Here is a 24,157-nt window from a genome sequence, read left to right on the forward strand (position 1 = left end):
GTAATTTCCGGTGCTGCGCTAACTTCCTTGAATAATTATTTGCGCGGCAGGTAATGCATCATCTACTTTGCTGGTGTATGCTCAAATAACAAAAACCATAAACCAAGGTGTTCCTCAAGGAACTATTCTAGGCCCTTTGCTTTTTGCCGTGTACATTAACGACCCATTATGTTTGGTATGCGAACGACACTACGATATCACGCATGGATAAATAACTTACCGCTCAAGCTTCTGAGATGAATGCCGCGCTAGCTGCAGTTAAGTGGTACGACAATAATGACTTAATTATAAGCCCTTGTAAAAATTAACCTTTTGGTTTTTAGATCGAGCTCGACCCAATTTTGCAACTGATCTGCTCTTATCGGTTTACTTCTCTTTGCTCCATAGTCATCTAGCACACCAAGCAGTCACCTGGAAAAACACGTATCGTTGACAAATTTCATCTTTACAGCACATTCAGATCTACAAACTCTCCGCATCATTACATACAGTAAACGCCGTACGAGTGCTCTTCCATTGTTCAGTGATTATCGCATTTTATCCATATGCAAGTCGTTTCAATACTGTTCAATACCAGACCTATATTATTTTTTTAAGATTATTATTAATGAACTGCCGTTTGAACTTATTAGTAAGGGTTTATTGCGCAATTCTAACAACACTCGTTTTGCAACCAACAAAAATTTATTATTGCCACGCGTGTATAACAATTATGGTATGAAAATTCTGCCATTTAGTGCAATAACTTTTTGGAACCAACTAACATTGCATATAAAGTCGCCAACATCGCTATTTCCGCTTAAAAGAGCTAGCAAGGCATTTCTTCTTAATACAGAACCTCTGTCTGAGTTTTCCTGTGTAATTGCGCAGTTCAATTTTGGGTGTTCACGTAGACGCCGCTACTTGCGATTTTCTCAGAGAAGCGAGCCCCAGTGCGCTCAGCCTGCGGACTCGTCGCGGCACCCCGCGGTGTCGCTTCGTTGCGAGACTGCAGCTACATGCAACTACAGTGCGCATGCGCCGCGTTGGTTTCGTGCACGACGGGATTGAATGCGCGCTCATATGCTCCAGTCTGCAGTGGCCATACTGCGTGGTGCGGGCTCACTTTGTCCTACACCAGCATCACTGAAGGGTAGTAGCCACATCAAAATTGCGCATATTGAAGCGCTGTCAATCGCTCAACACGAAGCGAAGTCTGCCAAGGCGTCTAACCAGGAGCGGCCAGGAGTGAGCGCGCGCTGGCAAGCGTGCGTGTAGTAAGCTGACCTCAAGTTTCACATGGTTCGATGCTAGTTGAGTGTTCAAAACTAGCCGAAATTAGCGAGACCCGATGGCTACGACACCGATAAGCTGGGTGGCTAAAGTTCAATTCCTACGCGGGCGGACGCGGCCGAGTGTGAGCAGACGACAGTCGGCTTCTTCCAGAAGCACGTAATTATTACAGAAATCCAAAGGAAATTTTCTTCAACCTTTTTATTAAACTTCATCAATAAATATACACAGTAACAGTAGGCAGAAGCGCACTGATCCCAACACCCTTATTGATTGATGTCAGCTATTGACCAATGGCAGTCGCGTATGGGAATCTGTTATATTACGAAATGAAGCGTCCAGAAAGGAGTGAGGAGCAGGTTTCTGCTGAAAATAGAGCATTTGAAAGAAAGGTGACTAAGCGCTCGGCTTACCAGCTCCCCGCTGCGCGAACGACTGCAAAACTTTGCGGAGGTATTGACAGCACCGGATGCTATCCGCGGACTATGCTTTCACAGCGAAGCTGCATAACACTATCCTCCACCCCCCATAATGCATTTGTCTTGTCCATGGGTAAAAACTCAACCAATCGCAGGGAGAGGAGCGTGCCACGTGCGCCGCTGGGTTCTTTGCAGCGCCAGCAGATGGCGCTCGCCTTCGCGCATGCGCGGCAGTGGTGGCGCCGGCCGGGCAGGGGTAAGAAAAAAAAAACACAAAGCTCGCCTTCGCGCATAGCGTTCACCGCAAGCCTTTCCCGATAAACATTACGGTTGCATAAGCTGCAGTTACCCGGAAGCGGCAACTGTAGCATAGGAAGTAGGAAGTGACGTAACACTTTCATATGTAAAAGATGAACCGGCCTAGCAACTGATTTCACTTACGTTCTGATAGCGCTATGGAGAGACCACGCAGAGGTAGGACTCCCGAAGAGCAGCCTGAACACGATGAGCGGCGACGGGAACAGCAACGTCAGTATGCAGAACGGCGTCGTGCTCAGGCTCGGCAGGACCCAATTCAAGCATACGTCCCATTGGTCTATCGGATCAGGTGATACCGTAGCTTCGCTGGCCAAGCATCTTTACAGCATGAATTGGACCCCCTTTTTTTTTCACCAAGCCCGAAGGTGGTTCAGGACCCCTTAAAAATCTCTAAACAAACTTTGCGAGACTTTTGAGAGAAGCCTTGAGACTTCAAGTATGCACCATCTAGCCCAAATGAATGTTGTTCTGAACTTTGAGAGGCTAGCATGCAACATGATTGAACCAACAAGAACTTAAATAAAAGTTGCAGCGTAATTTTTCACAAAGCTACACCAAATAGTAGAAATATGCATGTACTATAGCCGTGGTTTTTACTATATGGTTGAAAGGCAGCAGCGCCAGATTTTCTTCTGGTAATTTCAATATGAAACCCTACGGACCTTGAGATACGCTTTGCGGCAGGACCAGGCCAAGGTTAGCGAAGGCTTCCAAAGCCCCTCGAAGCTTTTGTTCTGTATTGTTATGTGCCTCAGTGGCGCTGTAACGTAAACGTACTCAAATCTGTTCATATTCCATTACCTAGATTCGCCCTCCACTATCGCTAAAAACTTTCGGGCCAGGGCCACTTCGCCTGCGCGTCACACGACGTCACGAAACTTGGTGAAACTACCCATCTAATATGAATTGTACACACGATTATACATGACTAGGACGACCAAAAGAAAATATCTTGGAAGGCGCTTGAGCTTCGCCTTTAAAAGTGAAACGTGATACCACTCAAAGAGCCCTGACTGCTTCTCACACTTCCCGGCAACTGCACCTTATGCAACCGTAATGTTTACCGTGAAACGCTGGCGACGAACGCTATGCACGAAAGCGACCTTTCTGTTACAAACGCGGCCTCTTGTGTGGGCCGAGCCAGAGGTAGTGCACAGCCGGGCCAAAAAAGAATTACATCATTTTCGGGTTTCTGTTATTGTTTCACATTCTTAATACTTAAGTCTGAGAAGATTTAACGCAGACGGCATGCGCAGTTGGTGTTTTGTTTCATGAGATTTGTTTGTGGGCTGTGATTCTCAAAATTCGGAGGAATAATTTTGTCAAGAATGTAACACAAGTTATGAGCAACTTTAATGATAGAATAGTGTGGAAATATAACCCGAACATACCGCATGTCATTTAGTAAGGTGTGGCATATACGTATACCTAAATATTGACGACAATTTTCGCTTATATGGAATACTCCGCCGGCGCCGACACCGACACCGGACTTTTTGCGACACGGGACCCCTAACGCGCCTTAAGATATTGTTTTACATGCTATGCCTTTTTCGCCATAAACCCTCCACTATTGGTCAAAATGTTCCGGGCTCCACCCACTTCACCTGTCTGTCACGCGGCCTAAAAAAAAAAGACGAAAACTCACCACCTCAAAAGAACATGTACACATTTTGCCCCGTTCCGAAAGGAATAACATATGACTGTCAGCCGATGGCTATGGCACTGGCTGTTTGGAGCTGCCATCCAGAATGAATTTCTTTACGCATGAAAAAAACTTGCGTGGCAGTATAATGTTGCCTAACCCTTTCGGCACGCATACGATATTGCTCTGCCAACTCTCCCTCACTAAGGATCCGTTTTAGCGGCATTTGTAACCTCCCGTTGCACGCCGCCGCGATTTTTTTACCATTTACAGCAAGCTATATAAGCAAGGGGAAGAGGACCAACTGTAGGTACCACTACCACTCTTCTCACCCGCTTATCCACTTTCACTGAGCTAACTCGGCCTCACCAAACCCTCTCTACTTCTGCGCACTCCTCGTCTCTTCTCAGCCAAACACCTGTCAAGGTACGTAATGCTATTGGCTTTGAAAGCAAAATGACCGCCATAAACGAGGAGAGTGTTTGACTGTGCTGTTCAATTGGAGCCAACTTTATTAGTGCCTGCAGTTGGGCGTCGCGCGCCCCGACGAGGGCCTACGTTATCTACGATGTCGCCGTTACTCGGCGCGGGTCTATGCTCGCCGTTCAAGAAGCACTGCGGGTCAACACCCGATGATTGCATAAGCGGTTACGTAAATTTGACGTCAGGTGATTGGAATACACTCAGAATGGAATAGTCTTCCGTTATACGGCCCCAGGACTCTATACAGTCTCCTTCTCTTTATAATATTTTGAGAACGAAAGCAAAAGACAGGCTACCTCTAATGCCATTCTTCAAGCCTATTTTAATACTAGCGTACGCAAATGTTTACCAGTTTGTCAGCGGTGATATGAACCAGTTCATGTCATTTTGGATCGAGGCCTCCAACTGATGAGACTCCTTCATCTATTCGGTTTGTCTCTCACCCGACTTGCTTACTACCTGGCCCGGTGAACGAAACATTTGCTTTCTTTATCCTCCTTTCTTTCTTTTCAGGCAATATCCATCCAACTGTTGAAGAAAGTCATGAAATTAGTAAACCACGTGTTTGATAAGTGTGATGTTTAATTCTAGATAGGTTTAGAAGTGAGTCGCATGGTTGAAATTCTAAATGCTGCCGAAGGCTATGAAAAGCGTTCGTATCACGCGCTATATTAAGAACGATTCTTAAATGCCATCGTTCGAGCTCCGTCAGCTGCTCCAAACACTTAATACATAAGTCTCCCTCGCTTTCCAATCGTCCTGGATAATTCGTGGTCTGTCAGCCGTACGTGTTAGCCTTACCTTTAACTATAATAGAAAGCCGAAGCTTAGCCTCGTCCTTGTGATAACAATTGTATATTCTTATACTTAACTACGCTTACCAATGTCGTTGAAAAGTGGAAGAAAACTGTACAACCATTGCATTCTACTAGTCCTAACATATGGGACAGACACTTGGAGGTTAAGCGGTGAAACGAAAAGTGTTAGGCGTAAGGTTAATAGACATAAAGAGAGGGTTGTGGATCAGAGAGCAAACGGGGATAGCCTATATTCAAGTTGACATTAAGAGAAAAAAATATCTGTGGGAAGCCCATATAATGGGTTGGGCAGGTAACTAGTGGACCATTAAAGTTACCAAATGGGTACCAAAAGAAGGGAAGCTCAGTCGAGGACGGCAGAAAATTAGGTGGGGTCACGAAATTAAGAAATTTGCAGGCGCAAGATGGAATCAGCTAGCGCGAGACAGGGGTAATTTAAGATCGTTGGGAGAGGCCTTCATCCTGCGCTGGACGAAGGAATAAAGAATGTGATGATGATCATGATGATGATGACGATGATACTTACCTAAATAAGAAATATATTTATAGTGCAACTTCTCTCGCCTAAGTCTCACTACATAAAATTGCCCACGCATACCGAGAGATCTGACTCTGCGACGAGCAAGCACGTCCTACCGCGCAAGTCTCGTTCTGCCACTGCTGTGAGCCACTGGCGTTCGCGGTCCACGCAGCCGGCACCGTGTCTCGGGTGGCAGCGCGGGCATAAGCCATCCTCCACGCGACGTCTCCCGCGCCGCACGCAGTGATGACGGCAACGGTGTCACACTTCTCTCTCGCTTTTTATTATTTCCTCCACCTTGGACTTTCTCACCGCCAGCGTCGGAAGCGCAGCAAAACAGTTCTGCAGCTGCCCGCGTTTTCGGCGCTGCTCTCGCCTCGAGTTTCTCCTGTTGGCGCATTCCTGTCGTCGCGCTGAGGGCGCCGAGTGAGCGGTCGCAGCTGCGCGACGCGCGAGAGCCCGACGCCTACCGGCCCACAAGAGTGCGCAGTGTGGCGGAGACCACGTGCCTCGGACGACGCCTCATTTGCACCCCACGACGCTGGCTCTACGCTGGCGTTCGGCCGGCGCGAAGGTGAGTGACAACCTCGGTCAAAATTAGGCCACTAGTACATAACGCTTCCTCGCGGGGAAACCTTGACCAATATAACACAACGATTGTTTTGTGCCGATTCTACTTCATTTAGCCTTGTGCTCTGGCGTTACTCTGCTAGTGACAACAGCCGCGTGACCCTGTTCTAGCCAATGCAGAAGGCAAAAAGAAGCTGCTTAGAATAGCATTGCAATATAATCGTTGTGGTATTCTGGCATTTATTCCAACATCGCCCGTATGGTGAGCAGAAAAACTACACGTATTTCAGCTCGGCTGTATTCTGAGTAAAAGGGCTTCGGCGTAGCAGAAAACTGTCTTGCACGCCTGTATAGATGGCTCCTCGGCGCGGAGTGCTTGTCCTGTTGGTTCAAGCCTTGCCGTACGCTATATAAGGTGGCTTCTCTAATTAGTTACGAAAGCTTCGAGAATACGAAGAGAGTCCATTGGCTAGTTCTTCAATACCGAATAGTCTCTCTTCGTTCTAACTGCGTTGACTACCCGAGGCTGTCAGTTGTAAGAGCATAGACGGTGCGAATGTTTTTCATTCGCACAAGAGCGCATCGCTCAATTGACGGCATTATATTGGAGTCCATGCTAGCTGTCATGCAAAAGATAGTAGTGGCGGATGCAGCCGCATCTCCCATGAAGTAGCAGCGCAGAATAAAAATTATATCATGCTCTTAATTGGAGATCGGGAAGTCAGAAACTGACGTTAAATAGAAAGAACTTCAAACGTACATTCTTGGAAGATGGTATACACGTTTTGTTACGTTAGTGTGTAATGTCGTCTATTGTTTGTTTGTTTTTTGTAACACCTCCAACTCAAAAGAGTGCTTCTTTGAAAACCATGTGAAAGACGTACCTCATAAAGACTATTTGTAAAGCGAAGATCCAAAGCGGTGACAACGCCACGAATGTGTGATGACAGTACGTCCGTGTGAACGTGATGCAGCCTCGTTCCGCCTGTCTGAAAGCGCAAGCGCCTGACACGGTCTGTCGTCACTAATGAGAAAAACATGGGCGCCCAACCTCGTAACCCGGTCTGGAGCAAGCAGGACAAGAGGGACGTTACCGAGTTGACTGTGGCACGACGTGGGCCACTGGCGCGCCTCGCCTAACTTTGTGCACACTCGCAAACTTCCGTTTAGGTCGCACCTGCTACTACTGCTATGAAAGTTTGAGTGGTCAGTGTCTCTCATTATGTACGTTTACATCTGGCAGCATCTATCCGCTTCTTTAAAGTGAGTCATGCCCGACCAGTCAACTCGCACGGCGCTTGTCTTAGTCTTCCCTTCCTTTGTGCGTTGTCTTTTTGTTGCGTTAATTTTACTCATCAGCTACTCGCAAGAAACATTGCAGAATGCGTCCGATCAATGCGTCCGCCACCGATGAATTAGGTTTTATGACAAAAGAGTATGTGCCAAGGACACAATTACATCCGAGCACCTATACCATGCCTGATGCGAGAGTTTTTGTCATGGACCCTTCGGAGGCCGAACATACATTTAGGTAGTTTTTGCTTGGGGCACGCAAGTGGCTTCTAGACGCAAGAAACCGAACATCGAAGGGGTCTTGTTGGGGCCAAAGTGACTTGCGTACCTTAGTATAGCCTAATAAATAAAGGAGAATAGCAGCACGTGGACAAGAAGCACGTCGTGCTGACAAGGCGACTAGGGTGCCTCACGTCTTGCCGCTGTGTGCTTCCCGTTTCGCGATTGTGTCCAGCCCCAGTGTGCTCAGTCCTCGTGGAAAGTGTATCTAAAGAGGGACAAGAGCACGTTACCCTTATCTCGGTGTTTATTGAGGGGAGGAAGGTGACTCGTTAGGGAAACTTCTCAAGAAAAGCCCCCAAACTGGCCGAAGCGATAACGTCATTGCGTAACGCCAGAAATTATGCGGTCCATCGTGCTCTACAGCAATGGCACACAATAGCTGCGACGTTCAAATTTCTGTACCCGTCTGATTAATCTAAATTCGTTACTAATAATCAATATTGAACTGACAGTTTTTATGCATTATTTGACACTGTACAGGGAGTTGAGTAGAGAGTAGCAACGGTGCTCGTCTTTTGCGTCGATGGTTGGCGACATCATGCAACGACTACATTGAAGTTAGTCGTTGCATGAAGCAACTACCTATGCATGTGCTATAAGAGTGAAAGCAAGCCGTTTGATTCTATGCCATCATGCTGCACGCACCTCACGAGTCCCTAATGAGCGTGTCCTCAGCTGACTTGTATACCTGAGGGCATTGTTCGCGCCTCGTGAAGGCTTTCTCGACGTTTAGTGCCTCTATGGATATCGGGATTATTTTCTTGCTATAAAGTCAGCTTCTGTCATTAAATTTGTTGGAGTGTTCCCCTGTTTTCTGAACATTTGAGAACATTTTTTTTTCTTATTTATACCGCATAATCTATGGGAATCTCTTTCTGCATTTCCTCTAGCTGAGACGGACTGCCATACCGTCACTCTAGCGCTTGTCACACAAGCATTTGATTCATTTGCTCCAGCAGCTGGTAACAAAATAAGAAGGAAACCGAGGTCGGTGCAGCTAGAAATCAAAAACAAAATGATATGCCTAACACAGAAAGACCAAGAGCACCATAATTTACAGAACAAGTGCAAGCTGATCATATTATTATCTGAAATGCAGATCAACAGTTAGATTATTAACAGTGGATAGAAATGAAAGACACGTCCGCCGTCGGCGGTGAGTCAGAGCGACGAGGGTAGAAAAGTGACAAACATATGCAGTCGCATCAGAACTTGAATGTTTGGATATGCCTAGCAGTGATACTGGTGCAACTGATTATGGAAGCGGTGACGCATTTTCCATCCATTTCTCTGCCTTCGTGTTTTGACCTTCTCATGCCGCATGTCTAAAAAGCTTCCGAAAATTCACGCTGCGCCGTATATGGTCTCATGTCACATCGCCATTGTCAGGCAACCGCTCAACCACAACATGCGCGTGCATTTTGTCCACGTACGGGGAAAATTATTCACAGACCTTGTAGCCCATCAGCCTACATTTTGCCGCTTGGCCAGTTTGTGTAGTTCATACGTATGTCATTTTGTTGCGTGCACACTAACGTTTGCACAAGCACGATATGGTGCGGAAAATGTGAAATAATAACAATAATAACAACTGTAATAATAAACTTGGTTGAAGAGGTGCAAACCATAACCAGGAATTAGAATGATGAACGGGCATGATGATGATAATGCAGATTATCGCTAATGTGCCGACCGCTGCCGGTGGCGACAAATAGTCATCTAGCCTGCGTCAGCCAATCATGTGTTCCTGTATCAATCGCCATTTAGCGTTTTGCCTATGAATCTTGTAAACTTACCCATGCATGTGACGATTCCTGTTCCCATCTGTTACCTGCTTTTTTCCCACCAATGTTCCAGTCGTTTCTCGCTGATTTCCACCACTGGCCAGTTTACGCACCCACCAGTTTTGAACCCCAGTACTACTGGAAGGCTGAAATCATGTCCAGTTCTGGCTGGGTTTTTTAATGGATTCTAACGGATCTTTGCATTCCGTCAGAATCTGCTGAGTCGCCTCCGGATTTTTTCTGCAGCAAGCAGAGGTCTCTGTGCTGTTATTATTTGTGCCTGAATTATCAACAGCTACAGTTAGGTGGTTGTAGTGCTAACAACAACAACAACAACAATTATTATTATTATTATTATTATTATTATTATTATTATTATTATTATTATTATTATTATTATTATTATTATTATTTAACGCGCCCAGGAACAACCCTAACATCTGAGTGCTGGCGCGCCGTAAAGAAAATTAGATATACAAGTATAAATACATGAAAAAGAACATGAAAGCGGACGCGAAAATCATGAAAACCAATAGTCAAGTAACAAAAGCCGCGGTAAGTTTACAACAGAAATACAGAGAAAAAACACGAACAATGCGTGAGAGTAACTAAAAATAAATTAATTATTCCAGACTTTAGATTATGAGTCGACAAAAAAAAATGGGGTTTTAATACTGACGCACAGGTAATCTAAAGAAGATATAATGTGCTTCTTAAAAAAAAAAAGAATTCAAAGGCAAAAGAAAAAGAGACATGCACAGAAGATGAATTTGGCCATAATAACGGCCCACAACAAAGAATATGGAAAGTTGCTAAAACAAGGTCTCATTTATCGATAAAGGTAAGGTAAACCAAAAATGAAGAATGAATTAGTGAGCAAGTACAATAAAGAATAAAAAATAAAACTGTACAGCTAAAGGTACAAACGTAAGGGAAATGGAATATAGAAAGAGGAAACCGGTTCACGTAAAATACGTGTAAACACAATGCACCAAGTACACTAAACGTACGAGAAAGAAAAAAAAAGCTTCTAAAACGTTAGACATATCGCCAGGTAAGCTGAAAATGTGCTAAACCTCCCGGCGAAAGAGGGCACGTACGTATACCGAGAAAACCCAGCACACGACAATATGAAGTTCTGAACAGAACGACGAAAGCGACTGATGAAACATATCAAGATCATCGAAATATGTATTATGCAGATTTTGAACTTTATACACAGCAGAACGTTTGCTGTGACCAGCAGGGACAATTTCTGCGGAATCCGAAGCGCGACAAAATTAAGTAGCTCAGCGCAGTTGAGGTTTTCGTGAAGGAGCTTATACAGAAGCAGAAGGTCTGCGTGAATACACCGGCAGGTAAGGGATTGTAGTGAGGGTAACGTGGAAGCGCTACAACATTGACCGATGACAGCGAAAAAACGCTGGCGGCGAATCGCTACGAAACTTTTCTGGGCCCTTTCTATAGTCTATCACTGTGGGATTTGTAAGTTCCATTCCACACCACCAATGCGTATTCCCGCGTTGGGAAGGGCATATAGCCTAATACAGCATCTTTATTTTATGTGCTCAGGAATAATCGGAGGTCTAAATACTGGCGCACAGAGCAACAACACAAAATAATTAAAAAAAGAAAGGGTAAAAAGGCAAAACAAATATAGTAGAAGATATGGGATAAAAAGAAGGGGGGAAATGATAATGTTGAGTATACGAGCATCCCTTTTGAAAAGGGGCGATGACAGATGCCAGCGAGCTCGTTCCGCCAGCCACCAGCCAGAAACCATCGACCGGGACAGGGCGAGTGTTGGTTTTGTGCCAGGTGCCCGGTGAGCACAAACCCAAGGAGTTTGTGTGTTGCTGCGGAGTGCCATCTCATGGAGTACGCACGCTTGCTGCGTCAACCATTTCTGCACGCTTATGCGGGCAACCACTGCTCAGGGAAACAATACGGAAGCCGTGCACACCAACCGCAAGACAGTTCGCCTTAAATGAGGAGAGCGTGAAGAGAATAAAACGAACGGACATGTGTACTGATCACTTCCTTCTCGCCTAATAAGCAGCGCAGTGGCCAGGCGCTGCCTATTAGAACGTAGTGGACGAAGTTCTCACAGTTCCTGAAACAGTAACGCTTTCGGTGCATTCCTGTCGCGAATATCACTTTCCCATATACGATGCCCACATCGTCCTGCGTAGTCTTATTTTCCTCTGAGCTACATATGCGAATATCATGTTCTAGTTATGCTTGAGGACCATAAATGCTGACTTCGATACGTGCCCTGATCCCGCCTTGTATTTGTGAACTTGAGAAAATTTGCTAAAGTACACCGCGAAAGATATTTCGTTTCATTTATCGGCATATCATAACAAACATAATCAACTATCGTATGTGCATGGAAGTACCAACCGCTCTCTAAAGTAAGTGTGCCCATCAACAGCGAAAGGTATCCTCTCTGTAAACAGGCGCGCACGCACGCACACACAGGCAAGCGCTGCTTACTTAGCGCACTCCTGGCTCGTTCGCCAAGTGCTGCTCGGTGCAGAAGTCAAGGCCAACGCAGAATCGATCGTCGTCCAGGGCCTCGCACTGCCGTTGCTCGCGCCGCGCGAGCTGTGAATCACGCCGAAGCTCGCGCCCGCCGTCTCTGCGTGCCTGCAGGAACTGCCCGCGCAGGTTTTCGAGAGCGGCTGGCCTCCGAAGCAGCACGCGGCAAACTTTTTCCCATCGAACCCGCAGCGCGAGACGCCCTGGCCGCATGCAGGTGGGTGACAGCGCGGCCTGCTGCAATCCACGGCAATGCATTGACCTGGATCGATGCCTAGCGGGCATCGCCGCCACTGCAGATTCGTCCTTCTTGCTGCACGTATACAGCCACGCTGCGCTGTCATCGTTTGAACTTTTGGAAGAAACGTCATCGCGGTGACGTCCGCTGGTGAACTAAGAACTTGCTCACGAAGCCAAGCAGCTGGAGCGTTTCACACACACCGACCTCTTCGTTGAATAAAGAGAAAGAGAGAGAGAAACAAGACGTGAAAGGCAGAGATATTAACCAGATTAGGTGTCCGGTTGGCTACTCTGCACAGGGGGATGGGGTAGGAAAGATGCGTATGCAACAATAAAATAAAGCTGCTTTAAAAGTGTTAGTGTGCTTTTTTAAAGCATCGGGACTTATGTAAAGACTATAGTTGTGATTGGTTCAATAAATGAGTGGTAAGGCGATTAGCGCGATGAGAAGCGAGTTTTTAAAACGTGCCCTTTTTCGAGATATCGAGCGACATGCTGGTGCAACAAGCTATTTCCTCGCGTGTCGTATCATGTAGTAGCCGTGCGCTTAATGGCGAGGGATTTCTCATAATAAAGAATAACTGACTCGGTATAAAGATTCCACCGTATGCTGCCGACATGTGGGATACGCGAGAACGGTAAATGACGGCCATCGTTGGCTAATATATACCGCCAATCGTTTCTCCATGAACCCCCTCCTCCCCCCCCCCTACGCACTTCCCCCTTCGTGTTCCTAAATTCCACACCCCTTCGTCAAGAAACAGCCTCGGGCACGCGTGATTGTCGTGCCATTTGCTGTCTGCTATTTTGGCGACTGGTTAACACCTGCAGACATACTGAGCAGCGTCTTCGCCCAAAAGGCGCCCCGCGGCTGCAAACAAACAGATGCTTTGCGCTGTTTGTATACGGGGAGCGCGTCAATTGAGCGCGTCAGCACAACGCGGCGCGACGAGTGGCGCGCCGAGGCGTCATCTTGCGTGCGCAGCGCGCCACGAGCGCATTTCGGCGTCTGCGCCACTTCCCAAGCGTGCACCCCCACACGGAACGGAGAATTGTCCGCTTGTCGACAGTGTGCACCGCCGAGTTTCCCGGAAACCAGCGCGACGATGAGGAAAACAAGATGGAAAAAAAAAAATGCTCCTTGCATTTCGTTCTGTCCTAGCGAAAGCGAGGAAAAAGAGAGAAAAAAAAATAGCAAGAGGGAGAGAGAGAGCAGCAACAAATTTTTGTGCACACTGTGGAAACGGAGAAATGCGCGCTACCTGGGCAACTGGCGGCACTTGCTCAAAGTCGCACGCGTTTGCCGAATCAGGCGTCGCAGGTGGCGCCTGACTGGGCGTCGCTCGAGCCCGCCACAGATGTCGTCCACGGGAAAAAGGAGAGCGAAAAGTGCGCGGACATATGAGAGCGGCGTTAAGAAAACGAGCGCGCGCCATCAACAACGCTCTGGTTGCCGCCGAATCCATTAAGGGGGAGAGAGAAGGGCCGACCAAGCACTTAACAACGGGCTGACTCGCGGTGGAGGAGCTGCCTGCGAAACGAGAAACAAGGGGATACCACCGAGTTTCGGCACGCGGTATTCGAGAAGGACGGCGCCTGGCTGGATGTGGGTTCGGTCCTTCTTTTGGTGCTTTTTCCGCGCAGTTTGATCGAGGCGGCAGCCGGGGCGGAGAACAGCGCGCCGCACGCTTGAGTGGACATCGCGTCGCGTGGCCACGCGAGCCGGCTGGCCTCTTGGCTGTCGCGGAAAAAAGCAAGTGCCAACAAAACAGGCTGGTGGTAGCAGAATGTGTGTGCGTGAGCGGGTTCGGCCAAGCAGACACACAGACGAACGGACCGTCCCGACCGTGACGTTGCGGGTCTCCGAAATCAGGGTATACCCTCGGCCAGCCCCGGCGCTGCCCTTGTGCGGCGCGTATGCAGTACGCGCTATGCAGGCGGCCGACTCGTTTGCGGTTAGGGGGCGCGGTCCCGGGGGTCCACGAGGCAGCGGACTCTTCTCGAGTGCGCGGGAGCAGACACTTGGAATATGACGTCTCGACCCTAACGCCACCTGCGGCGCGCGGGAAACGAGGTGGGTGCTGGACGCGGTGGATTTCTCCCACAAGCGCCGGTCTCATTTATTCGCACGCTGACCGTTCTGAGTTTCGTACCGCTACAATCAAAGCTTTTCGTCGCAGTTGACGAATGTATAGTTCTCACTATGCTCGTCCAATATGAGGTGCGGTGATGTAATTGACCGAGTAGTTCGCAATTCAATCCGGCCACGTTCGGCAACGGGACCCAAAGGTGTTGCAGGGATTTCTTGTTGTTTCTCTGGTTACCTAATTCACCTCTATGAACTCAGAACGTGTGTTCGTAAGCAAATTGTTTTCGTTTAATCTGTTTTATTCCCTAGGAAATAAAAATAGTCACGTACAGATCCTAATGCGTAAGAGCTGTGAGAAGGAAATGAATGGAGCTTAAAACGACGAAAATTCCGCGCTGTTGCCTAAACATTTCCATCATGCAAGCGAACTGTTCTAGCTGGTATCAACACATTTTCAACAAGAGAATGCCCGTCAATCTAAATCTCTTGCATTAGCAACCAAAGGTGTCCGTGCAAGAGATTAGAACGTTACGTAATGCGTCCCCGGAAGAGTGCCGCAAAGGTGCAGTTGTGCACTGCCATCCGGGCTTTTGCTGTCTGCATTTCATTGGCGAGAACCTTGACTATCTATATGCAGCGTGTCATTCCAGCAACTGATCGCTCACTTCGGTATAAAAAATGTATCATTTACGTAACGTCATTTTATTATCACGTGAACGACATAATTTACTATACAGGTTGTTTCTATTATTAGCTGCGCCAAATCTTTACAAAATTGCCCGTGGCAGTTACACACATCTAGCGAGAAATCAAAATCCTTAATTGAATACTTAACAAACTTACGCTAATTAATTCATTACTTTGTGGCCCATATTTCAGTCTACGAAATGTAGTCGGTGTGTTGACAAGGCACTTGGAGCGAAGGACTCCACCAGTTTCGAGATACTCATTCTCAAAGTGTCCGACGAAATGTATTGGCGTTCCATTACTTTTGTGCTTCAATTCACAAAGCCTTTTCTTTAAAAAGTAAGGGGACCAACAGTGCATTTTTCCCGTAACTTTGATGGCACAAATCTCGAAACCATATCAGTTCCATTTTCAGAATTCGTTCACAGTCGTTCCAAGACTAATGGTGGGAAAGCAATGCTTTCTTCAGCATTTATACTAAGCAGTCCCTAACTCCTTCTCTATCGTCATTAGAGGGAGCCTAAAAAGAGGAATAGGCTGATCTGCGTTAATAAATTACAAAAAAAAGAATAAAAAAGAAGAAGCCACCCTTAAATCTGAGAGGAGGATCACTAGGAAAGGCAAAAATAAGCAAAGGCATCACAATCCATGTTTCGCGTTAACTCTTTTCTGTCTTACGACAAGCGGTAGCTTCGGCCTTTTCGTTGTTTTAGCTAGAAGTGTCATAACTAAATCAAATTAATTTGTTATTCCTCTTGAGTGTCCCTTTGGCTCTGTATTCCTTTCTAAGGTCCTGCATGAGTGCTTGGATCATTGAGTTGGTGTCAGGTCGTGAGTAGGCAATCCGTACTTCATCAGAGCAAGAGAATGCCGATCTTGCCTCACTGTCAGTGAGTTCATTGCCAATCACACCACAATGACCATGCACCCATTGAAAAGCGACCAAGTGGCCACCTCGCTTGGCACTGTGAAGTTAGGCAATTTTTAGCAAGAGCAAGTAATATGGTGCTTTCTTTACAAAGCATTTTAGCGCCTGCAACGCTGATTTCGCATCGCAGAACACCGTCAATTTATGAGGTGTCTGACTTCTCATAAAACGGACTGTCTCCTGTTATGACGCGAGTTCTGCAGCCATAGATGTCGATTTGTGGTACAATTGAAATAGCCGAGTAATATGCCAAGTTGCCGGTTAGCTAATGCTGCTGTTGTGGCAGATGGTGTCTGAATCATCGGTATGTCCTTGTACAGTCCCACTATATTATGTAAATATATGAGACAGCCTGAGCTGCTTCAAGCCAACGAAAGAAACGTGCGATTTCTTCGTAATTCTAGGTCGTTTAAGCCTCACTGGTGATCTCGGTAATGTCTAGGGAGGTGTCTCGGGGATGTTAGTGGCCTGGAACTTTGCAGTTATAATTATTGCGTAGCATGCAACTGCTTTAGAAAAAGCGCAGTCAAGGATGATTCTTCGAAGCGGTGACAGAGGATGGTGTGAGTGTCTGGTCAGCAGGCGAAGTTAGGTTCGCAAATGTGCAAATGCCACGTAACTGGTCAGAACGAAGGTGGTAATATTTTTTGCCGTTGCTTGGAGATACTCAGATTATTTCTTGCATTGCGCCTAATTACATTATTAACCTACATTAATTAACCGACCCCTCAAATATTATAATTCGATGAAAAACGTCAATGAGAAAATTGCAGAGTGACATAAAGACTCCCGATATTGTGTCGCTCAATACGTGCTACATAAAAGTGCTTTTCCAAGTATGAAAGAAGCCCGCGATTGCACGAAATATTTCCGTGCGACTGGCCGCTCCGGGCACTTAGTGTATTCGCGGGCTCCTTTCACGCTCGGAAAAACACTTTTATGTAGCACGTATTGAGCGACAGACCGCTGTATCGGCAGTTTTTTATGCTCTACAATTTTCTCACTGACACTTTTAATCTAATTATAATATTGGAGGAGTTTATAAACTAATTAAGAATGATTATGTAATTATGCAGAATGAAACAAAATAGTTTCAGTATATCCAAGTGACGGCGAACAACATTATCTTGGTTCTGTCCAACTACGATGCATTTGCATATTTTTAAATCTTGGTACATGATACTTGGGACAACCTGTATACTGATGAATACGCGTTTCTCAGAACACTTTACAGCTTTCTCATAGGGTGAAATTAATTAAGTAACCTTGGCCAATTGCGAAACTAAACAAAACAAAACATAAATGTGGGATTCCATCGATAGAGGGGCTAACAACATCCTTTTAGTCGTGTGCTGGAAATGTTTAAACCTTGGCTATTGTTATTTGTCAGGATTGCCATTTTAGCAGTTTCGTTGCTAGATTTATCATCATTTTGTCTGTATAGCGATAAATTGTTCTGTTTAGCGACCCACGGCGAAAGTTGCTTCAGAAATGGCTTTCTAGAACTGTGAAGCAGCAAGAGCTTGATGTGGGCGAGTTGGTGTAACATACTTGAAGAAAAAACAGCGCTAAAATGACGCGGACTAAAAGAGCAATCTATACGACTGACAGCGCCTGTCCGTCGTACGTGTTCTTCTTTTAGTCCGCGTCATTGTAGCGCTCTTTTCTTTTCCTCAAGTCTTTCTAGAACGCACGGCGCCTGGGATCTGTGGCCATCATGAAGCAACGGTACCCTCCACTCACGGAGGCCATACGCTCCGGTTAAAGCGGCAGGAGCTGAACAGGCCTCGCATCGTGCTCACGGAAAGCACGTTTTTCTTTCTTGTTTTTCTTTCTTATTAACCCCGTTATAATGGCCATAATGCTGCTGATGCTGTAGTTTCACTAAATACATTCGAATGCTGCCGTATGCAAGCGCAGTAAATTGATTAAATTATCGAAACCTATAGCAATAAATTTTATGTCGACATTTAGGATGCAACATGTCAGCAACAAGACAGATCATCTGTATGAAGGCGTACATATCGTAGCGGCTGGGCTTGTTCGCGCAAATCTGAACACACTGCTTCCCTTCCTCGCCTTTCGAGCAAATCGATACTGCACGGAGCTTTCAGGTGGATCAAGGGGCGGAACTGCGTAGTATTTGGCCTGCGCAAATGCCACGTAATTATCATCTCCATGTAAAAGTAAGCAGACATGTGTCGCGGGATTTAGTTTTCCTTTCACAAGCTCCGAAAACCAGAAATTGTGTAGGTATATCCCAGATCAGGTGCGTTCTCGTGGTAGGAAAATAATATTACCAAATTTTTTTCTTGTTTTTTTTTCTACCATGCTGGGTATGTAACCTTGCAATCTGAAGGTCTTTAATCCACTGTAGCCCAATAGAGTTTAATTTTAATCTACAAAGTTTTAAGTAGGAGTCGCTTATGAGGAACCTTATTAAATGTTTTTTTTTTCAAAGTCCAAGCATGTCTCCGTTGGAATATTTAGGTACATTTTGGAGCTCCTGTAATTCAGAAAGAGTGCGAGTTGAGTGTCGCAGAAAAATTCGTTTTTTTTTTCTGTTCCCCTGCTGATCATAATGAAACAGTTCAACAACTTCATCTTAAAACTTATTGTGCGCAACAAACAGGGACGAAGAATAGAAGAAACACAAGGACGAGCGCTTGTGTTTCTTCTATTCTTCGTCCCTGTTTGTTGCGCACAATAAGTTTTAAGATGAATTTGTTCCAACTAGGCCGACTCGCAGTCTTGCTTCAGTTCAACAACATTTCAAAAGTTCACAAAATTGAAGTAGCTTATGGAAAGTCATTTCTGAGGAATCCCGCAAGGTGGAGGAAGTGTCATGAAAGGAAATATTGTCATCCACCTTAATGCAGCACAAAGATGTAACGGAAACCATCAGGCTTTCTCGGAAAGAAACCCTCGCAGTTGAGGAAATATTCATTCTTGTCTGGCAACAGAACCGGGGACCGTCGCTCTGCCATCTGAGCTCACCCAGAGGCTAGCAGATCGCAGCACAAGGGCGAATTAACCGGCAACCCGAAGCACAGCGTCAAAGAATATGGCAAATCAATTCTCGGGAATCATGATAACGAAGTGTCATGATGACGGAAATTCTCATCCATCCGAATGTGGCACGAAGATATAACGGAAATCATCCGGGTTTCTTGGGAAACAAGCTTCGCAGTTAAGGGGTAATTCGTCCTGGTCCGGGAATCGAACCCGGGATCAACGCCTTTCGCCAACGCCAACATTGCTGCGATCGACGTCGCGACGTCGACCACAGTAAACGTCGCTGAAATCATAGAATCAGCTTCTCTGCTCTCACTAATACGACTGTTTTAAGATTTTTCTTGCATTTTATTTTATTGTTTCAGATTTTCAGGAGGTTTGGTTCGGCGAATCTCATGTCAAGGAAGCTCATCGCGTTTTCCATCGTTACTATTTACATCACCCTTCAAAGTAAAGCCTCGCATTGCACGAAGTGCCTTTCAGGCAGAACGCCGAGTCTTCCAGCTCTACTCATTTTGTGAATTTCTTGGACTCTGCCTTGAACTGCTGTTTCCTCCTTAACTGCGACGGAGATGGAGTCTCACGCGCGTCCGCCGGACTCGGCAGTGTCCGCGACGGCTGCCTTCAGGAAGCGCAACGGCACCGAGAGCGACACTGACAGCGACGACACGATGCAGTACTATGTCAGCGGTGAAGATTCTTGTGACGACACCTTCGAGCTGGTGCGGAGTCGTAAAGCAAAGCGGAGATTTCTCAGCGCATCATCGAATTCGAGTGAGTCCACCGTGAGATCTTCGCGCAATACCGAGGAGCTCACCATCCTGTTCGCGCCAGTTCTCGCCACTGACAACCTGAGACGCCTCAACAGGCAAGCCGTGTCTTCACATCTAGAGGCGCTAGTTCCGAATGAAATCAAAGACATCAGAGTGAACACCCGTAAGAACGTCCTTGCGATTGACGTAGAACACGCAGCTGCGTTGGATTCTTTGCGCAATGTCACGGAACTTGACGGGATGAAAGTCCGCCCTCATATTCCGCTGGGCAAACAAGTCAGTACTGGCGTAATTTACGATGTTGACGAGACCATTGTCGACTCCGATCTGTCGATCTTAATCAAGCCGGCTACCGAAAACACCGTCATCACAAACGCGTTTCGTCTCGGCACGTCACGGTGTGTGAAGATCATATTTAAGGGCGAATCCCTCCCATCGCATGTAAAAGTGGGCCACTTTCGACACGCAGTTCGCCCATTTATACCAAAACCGCTGCAGTGTTGGAAATGCATGAAGTTTGGACACGTGAGTAGTGTGTGCAAGAACACTACCGTCTGTTCTCGCTGCACTGGGCCCCACACCACTAACACGTGCAAGGCCAATGTGCTGAAGTGCACAAACTGTAGCGGCCCTCACGATGCATCCTCGAAGGAATGCCCTTTGATACGAAAGGAAATAGCAATATTGAAAAAAATGGTTAGAGACCACTCGTCTCACCGAGAAGCAGCAGCATCTATTAAGCGACGACGATCACGTCGCCGACGTCGATCAAGAACCTCCAAAGCCTCTGCAGAACGCCAGCCGCGGACATTACCACCCGCTCTTCCGCCCCGGCCAAACGCAGTCAGCTCAAAGGACACAGGTGCATCGAACAGCACGGCTGCTGACGCTTGGCCTGCACTCCCGCGGCTACATGCCCTTACTGAGCGAAATCAGAGCTCTACAGCAAGGGATACCTCATCTGTTCCTGATAAATTGTCAGACCAGGATCAACAAGTTGTTGTCATGATAAGCTCTCTGATGAGTGCTATTCGTGCTCTCCTGGACAAGCTACAGACACCAACAGCTCGAAGTGCGTTGCAAGTGCTGGATGCCATCAATCCGGTTCTCGAGAGCCTTCAGAAGTCCAGTGCTTGAGGGCTTCTACAGCGGAACCACGGCTCATCGACAACAACAGCGATCGTTCCGGGATTATGTCAGAAGTGCCTCCATATTCCAATGGAATGCGAGAGGCTTGAGGTCACGTATTTCGGAGTTGCGGCAGTTCGTGTTTGACAACCACTTCCCTATACTGGTTATCTGTGAACCGAACTTATCAGCCTCCATAAGACTATCAGGGTATGAACCTTTTGTTTCAACCACGTGTGTCCGAAGTAGTAAGGTTTTGGTTTACATCCGCAAAGACCTTACGTATTTTTCCCAACCCGTAGCGCCACACGACGGTAACCAATATGTCTGTGTTACTGTGAAAAAGAAGAGGCTGTCTTTTACTCTTATTGGCGTCTACCTATCCCCAACCAGTCAGTTTGATAGCAAAAGACTAGAAGATATCATGACTGCTACTCCCGGTCCTTGGATAATAACAGGGGATTTCAACGCTCACCACCATATATGGGGAAGCTCCAGGATAAACTCGAGGGGCAGGTCACTAATATCTTTTGCATCTGGCCACAACCTATGTCTTCTAAACGACGGAAGGCCGACATTTCTGCGAGGAACAACGTACAGCAGCTGCCTTGACTTGACTTTTGTGTCACGTTGCCTGACTTCGAGCGTGCAGTGGTTCACCGATATTGAAACCCATGGAAGTGATCACATTCCGACCTATGTGAGAATCGATGGATTAGACGCCGCATTACCGGTTGTATCTCGCCAAATCGACTGGTCAGTCTTTCAAGCTCGTGTAGAAGACACATGCAAGAAACGTATTGCACGCAAATTAGAAGAAATAATTGCTGACGCAATGCAAGATTGCACGCGTTGCTTCACACATTCATCAAAGCGTACAGAGAATGACATTGAGTTGGAAAGGCTTCGTGCACTACGTCGCCGAGCTGAAAGGAGGTACAGGCGCACGAAGTCAATTCTTGACCTCAGAGAAGCTCGGCGCATGCAAAAGAAGATAAAGCGGCGAATGGATAAGCTAGCGGATCAAAGATGGAAATGCTTTTGCGAGTCACTGGACCCCCGCAAGCCATTATCCCGTGTGTGGCGTACCCTACGGGGTCTTAGCTCAAGCCCCCAGCAACGACGCCCTTTCAACGCCCTTGCTCTCTATAAAAACCGCCGCGAGATAGAAGTTGCGGAGGATTTTTGTGCGAAAGTCGCCGGCGGCACAAATTTAGTCTTTGACATGACTTTAGGTGATATCCCCGGTCCACGAGATACAAGTATGGACGTTCCATTCTCTATGGAAGAGTTAGAAGCTGCTATGGCGCTCTGTAGGTGTTCATCTTCACCAGGGCCCGATGGGATAACATATAGTGCTTTGCACCACCTAGGTCAAGAAGCACGAAGAGAACTCCTCAGCCTTTTTAACAGCTCATGGCGAGATGGTGTCGTCCCACAGGGATGGAAACGAAGCCGCCTGGTACCGCTACTAAAAACTGGAAAGTCACCGCTCGAACTGGCATCGTATCGGCCGATAGCACTTGCCAGCTGCGTCGGGAAACTCATGGAACGTATGATCCTCATGCGTCTCGAATGGTACCTTGAACACAACAAAATTTACCCTGACTCAATGGCGGGATTTCGACGAGGCCGTTCATCGATTGATAGTGTCATCGATCTGGTATCATCTGTAGAACAACAAAAATCTCGGAAGCGATTATCAGCAGCACTCTTTCTTGACGTGAAAGGCGCCTACGACAATGTTTCCCATCAAACCATTCTAGACGCACTTCTGACAGTTGAACTAGGAGGGCGAGTATGTCGATGGATCAGAAACTACTTGACACAAAGGTCCTTGTTCGTGCGTACGGAAGATGGTCCGACTACCGACCACTACACATGCCGAGGCTGGCTGAATCCCTACCGGAAACAGTGAGTGTTTCAATATACGCCGACGACATCTGCATCTGGACATCAGCGGTCACTCGCCTGCAGGTTCGCGCAAGGCTACAGCAAGCAGCAACACAGGCATCTGACTATCTTCGGACACAAGGGCTTACCATCTCAACAGAAAAATGTGCGTTAGTCGCTTTTACGCGAAAAGCGATGTCTGGTTATCCAGTGTACATCAATGGCCAGCCTATCTGCTACAAGAAAAATCATCGGTTTTTGGGTGTCATTGTTGACCGGGACCTCTCTTGGAGCCCTCAGGTTGCCCACTTGAAGAAGAGGCTCACATCTATTGTTCACATCTTCAAGTTCATCGCCGGCAAAACATGGGGATCGTCAGTGGGCTCCATGCTACAGTTATATCGAGCACTCTTTATCGGATTTCTACGCTATAGTTCTCCCGTGCTTGCTAAAACATGCAAGTCAAATCTTCGAGAACTTCAGAGCGTGCAAGCACAGGCACTACGTGTTTGCCTAGGCCTTCCGCGGAGCACCTCAACAGCAGGAACCATTATAATGGCTCAAGACCATCCAATCACGACTTACATCAGCACCGACTCGCTTAGGGCCCATGTTCGTCATATTTCACGGATTCAATCAAGCTTTCTTGCCTGTCTGCCAGAACGACGACCACAGGCATCCTTCTCCAACGAGGTCAGCAAGCATCGTGCCTCCCTACCATCGGGCTTCACACCATCAGCACGTTCAACCTCAGCTTTGTGGTGTTTAAAACAACCTCAAGTGCGTCTTACGGTTCCAGGGATAAGAAAGAAGACCGACCTGCCTACCTTGGCCTTGAAGCAAGCAGCTCTGGATTGTTTGCACACTTTCTACTTTGACCGCGTCCACATATATACGGATGGCTCTTCCACCCAGACCAGCTCCACCGGGGCAGTGGTTATACCATCACGATCACTAAGCATCCGATACAAGATTTCTCACTTGACAACATCGACCGGTTCGGAGCTTGTTGCCCTCCGAGGTGCCGTAGATTATATTAACAACCAACCGGCTAATCGGTGGGCAATATTCTGTGATTCAAAGGCGGCCTTACAATGTCTTCTGTCATCTCTTCGTCGCGGGTCCTGTGAACAACTAGTGTCGGAGATACGAGAAATGCACCATGGTATCATAGCGAAAGGACACGACGTCGTGTTTCAGTGGCTGCCTGGCCATTGCGGTATCTCCGGCAACGACGTCGCTGACGAAGCTGCTAAGAAAGCACATGAAGGAGCAACCCTTGTTTCTATACCTTTATCGCGGACTGACGCAGCCCAACACTTAGGCAAGCTAGCGCACCGTATGACATTGGAGAAGTGGCACACACCTGATTTCACTCAACATCGATTGCATTCCCTCGATCCATCTATGCAACTGCGGCTGTTACCAGGGCTTCCGCGTAATGAGGAAACAATGCTGT

The 24,157-nt window shown here is 46.9% G+C and overlaps 1 protein-coding gene across 2 annotated transcripts in view; it reads left to right on the forward strand.

The window, feature by feature from the left end:
- The first annotated feature begins 5,976 nt into the window (after positions 1-5,976).
- Positions 5,977-24,157, forward strand: part of LOC126545470 (heat shock 70 kDa protein 12A-like) — a 200,060-nt gene continuing 181,879 nt past the window's right edge. For both annotated transcript variants that reach the window (XM_050193347.2, XM_050193349.2), the window contains exon 1: positions 5,977-6,049. The gene's annotated coding sequence lies outside the window, so the exon portion shown is untranslated. The remainder of the gene's footprint in view (positions 6,050-24,157) is intronic.

The sequence above is a fragment of the Dermacentor andersoni genome, chromosome 1 (genome assembly GCF_023375885.2).
Source record: "Dermacentor andersoni chromosome 1, qqDerAnde1_hic_scaffold, whole genome shotgun sequence".
In the NCBI taxonomy this organism is placed as follows: domain Eukaryota; kingdom Metazoa; phylum Arthropoda; class Arachnida; order Ixodida; family Ixodidae; genus Dermacentor; species Dermacentor andersoni.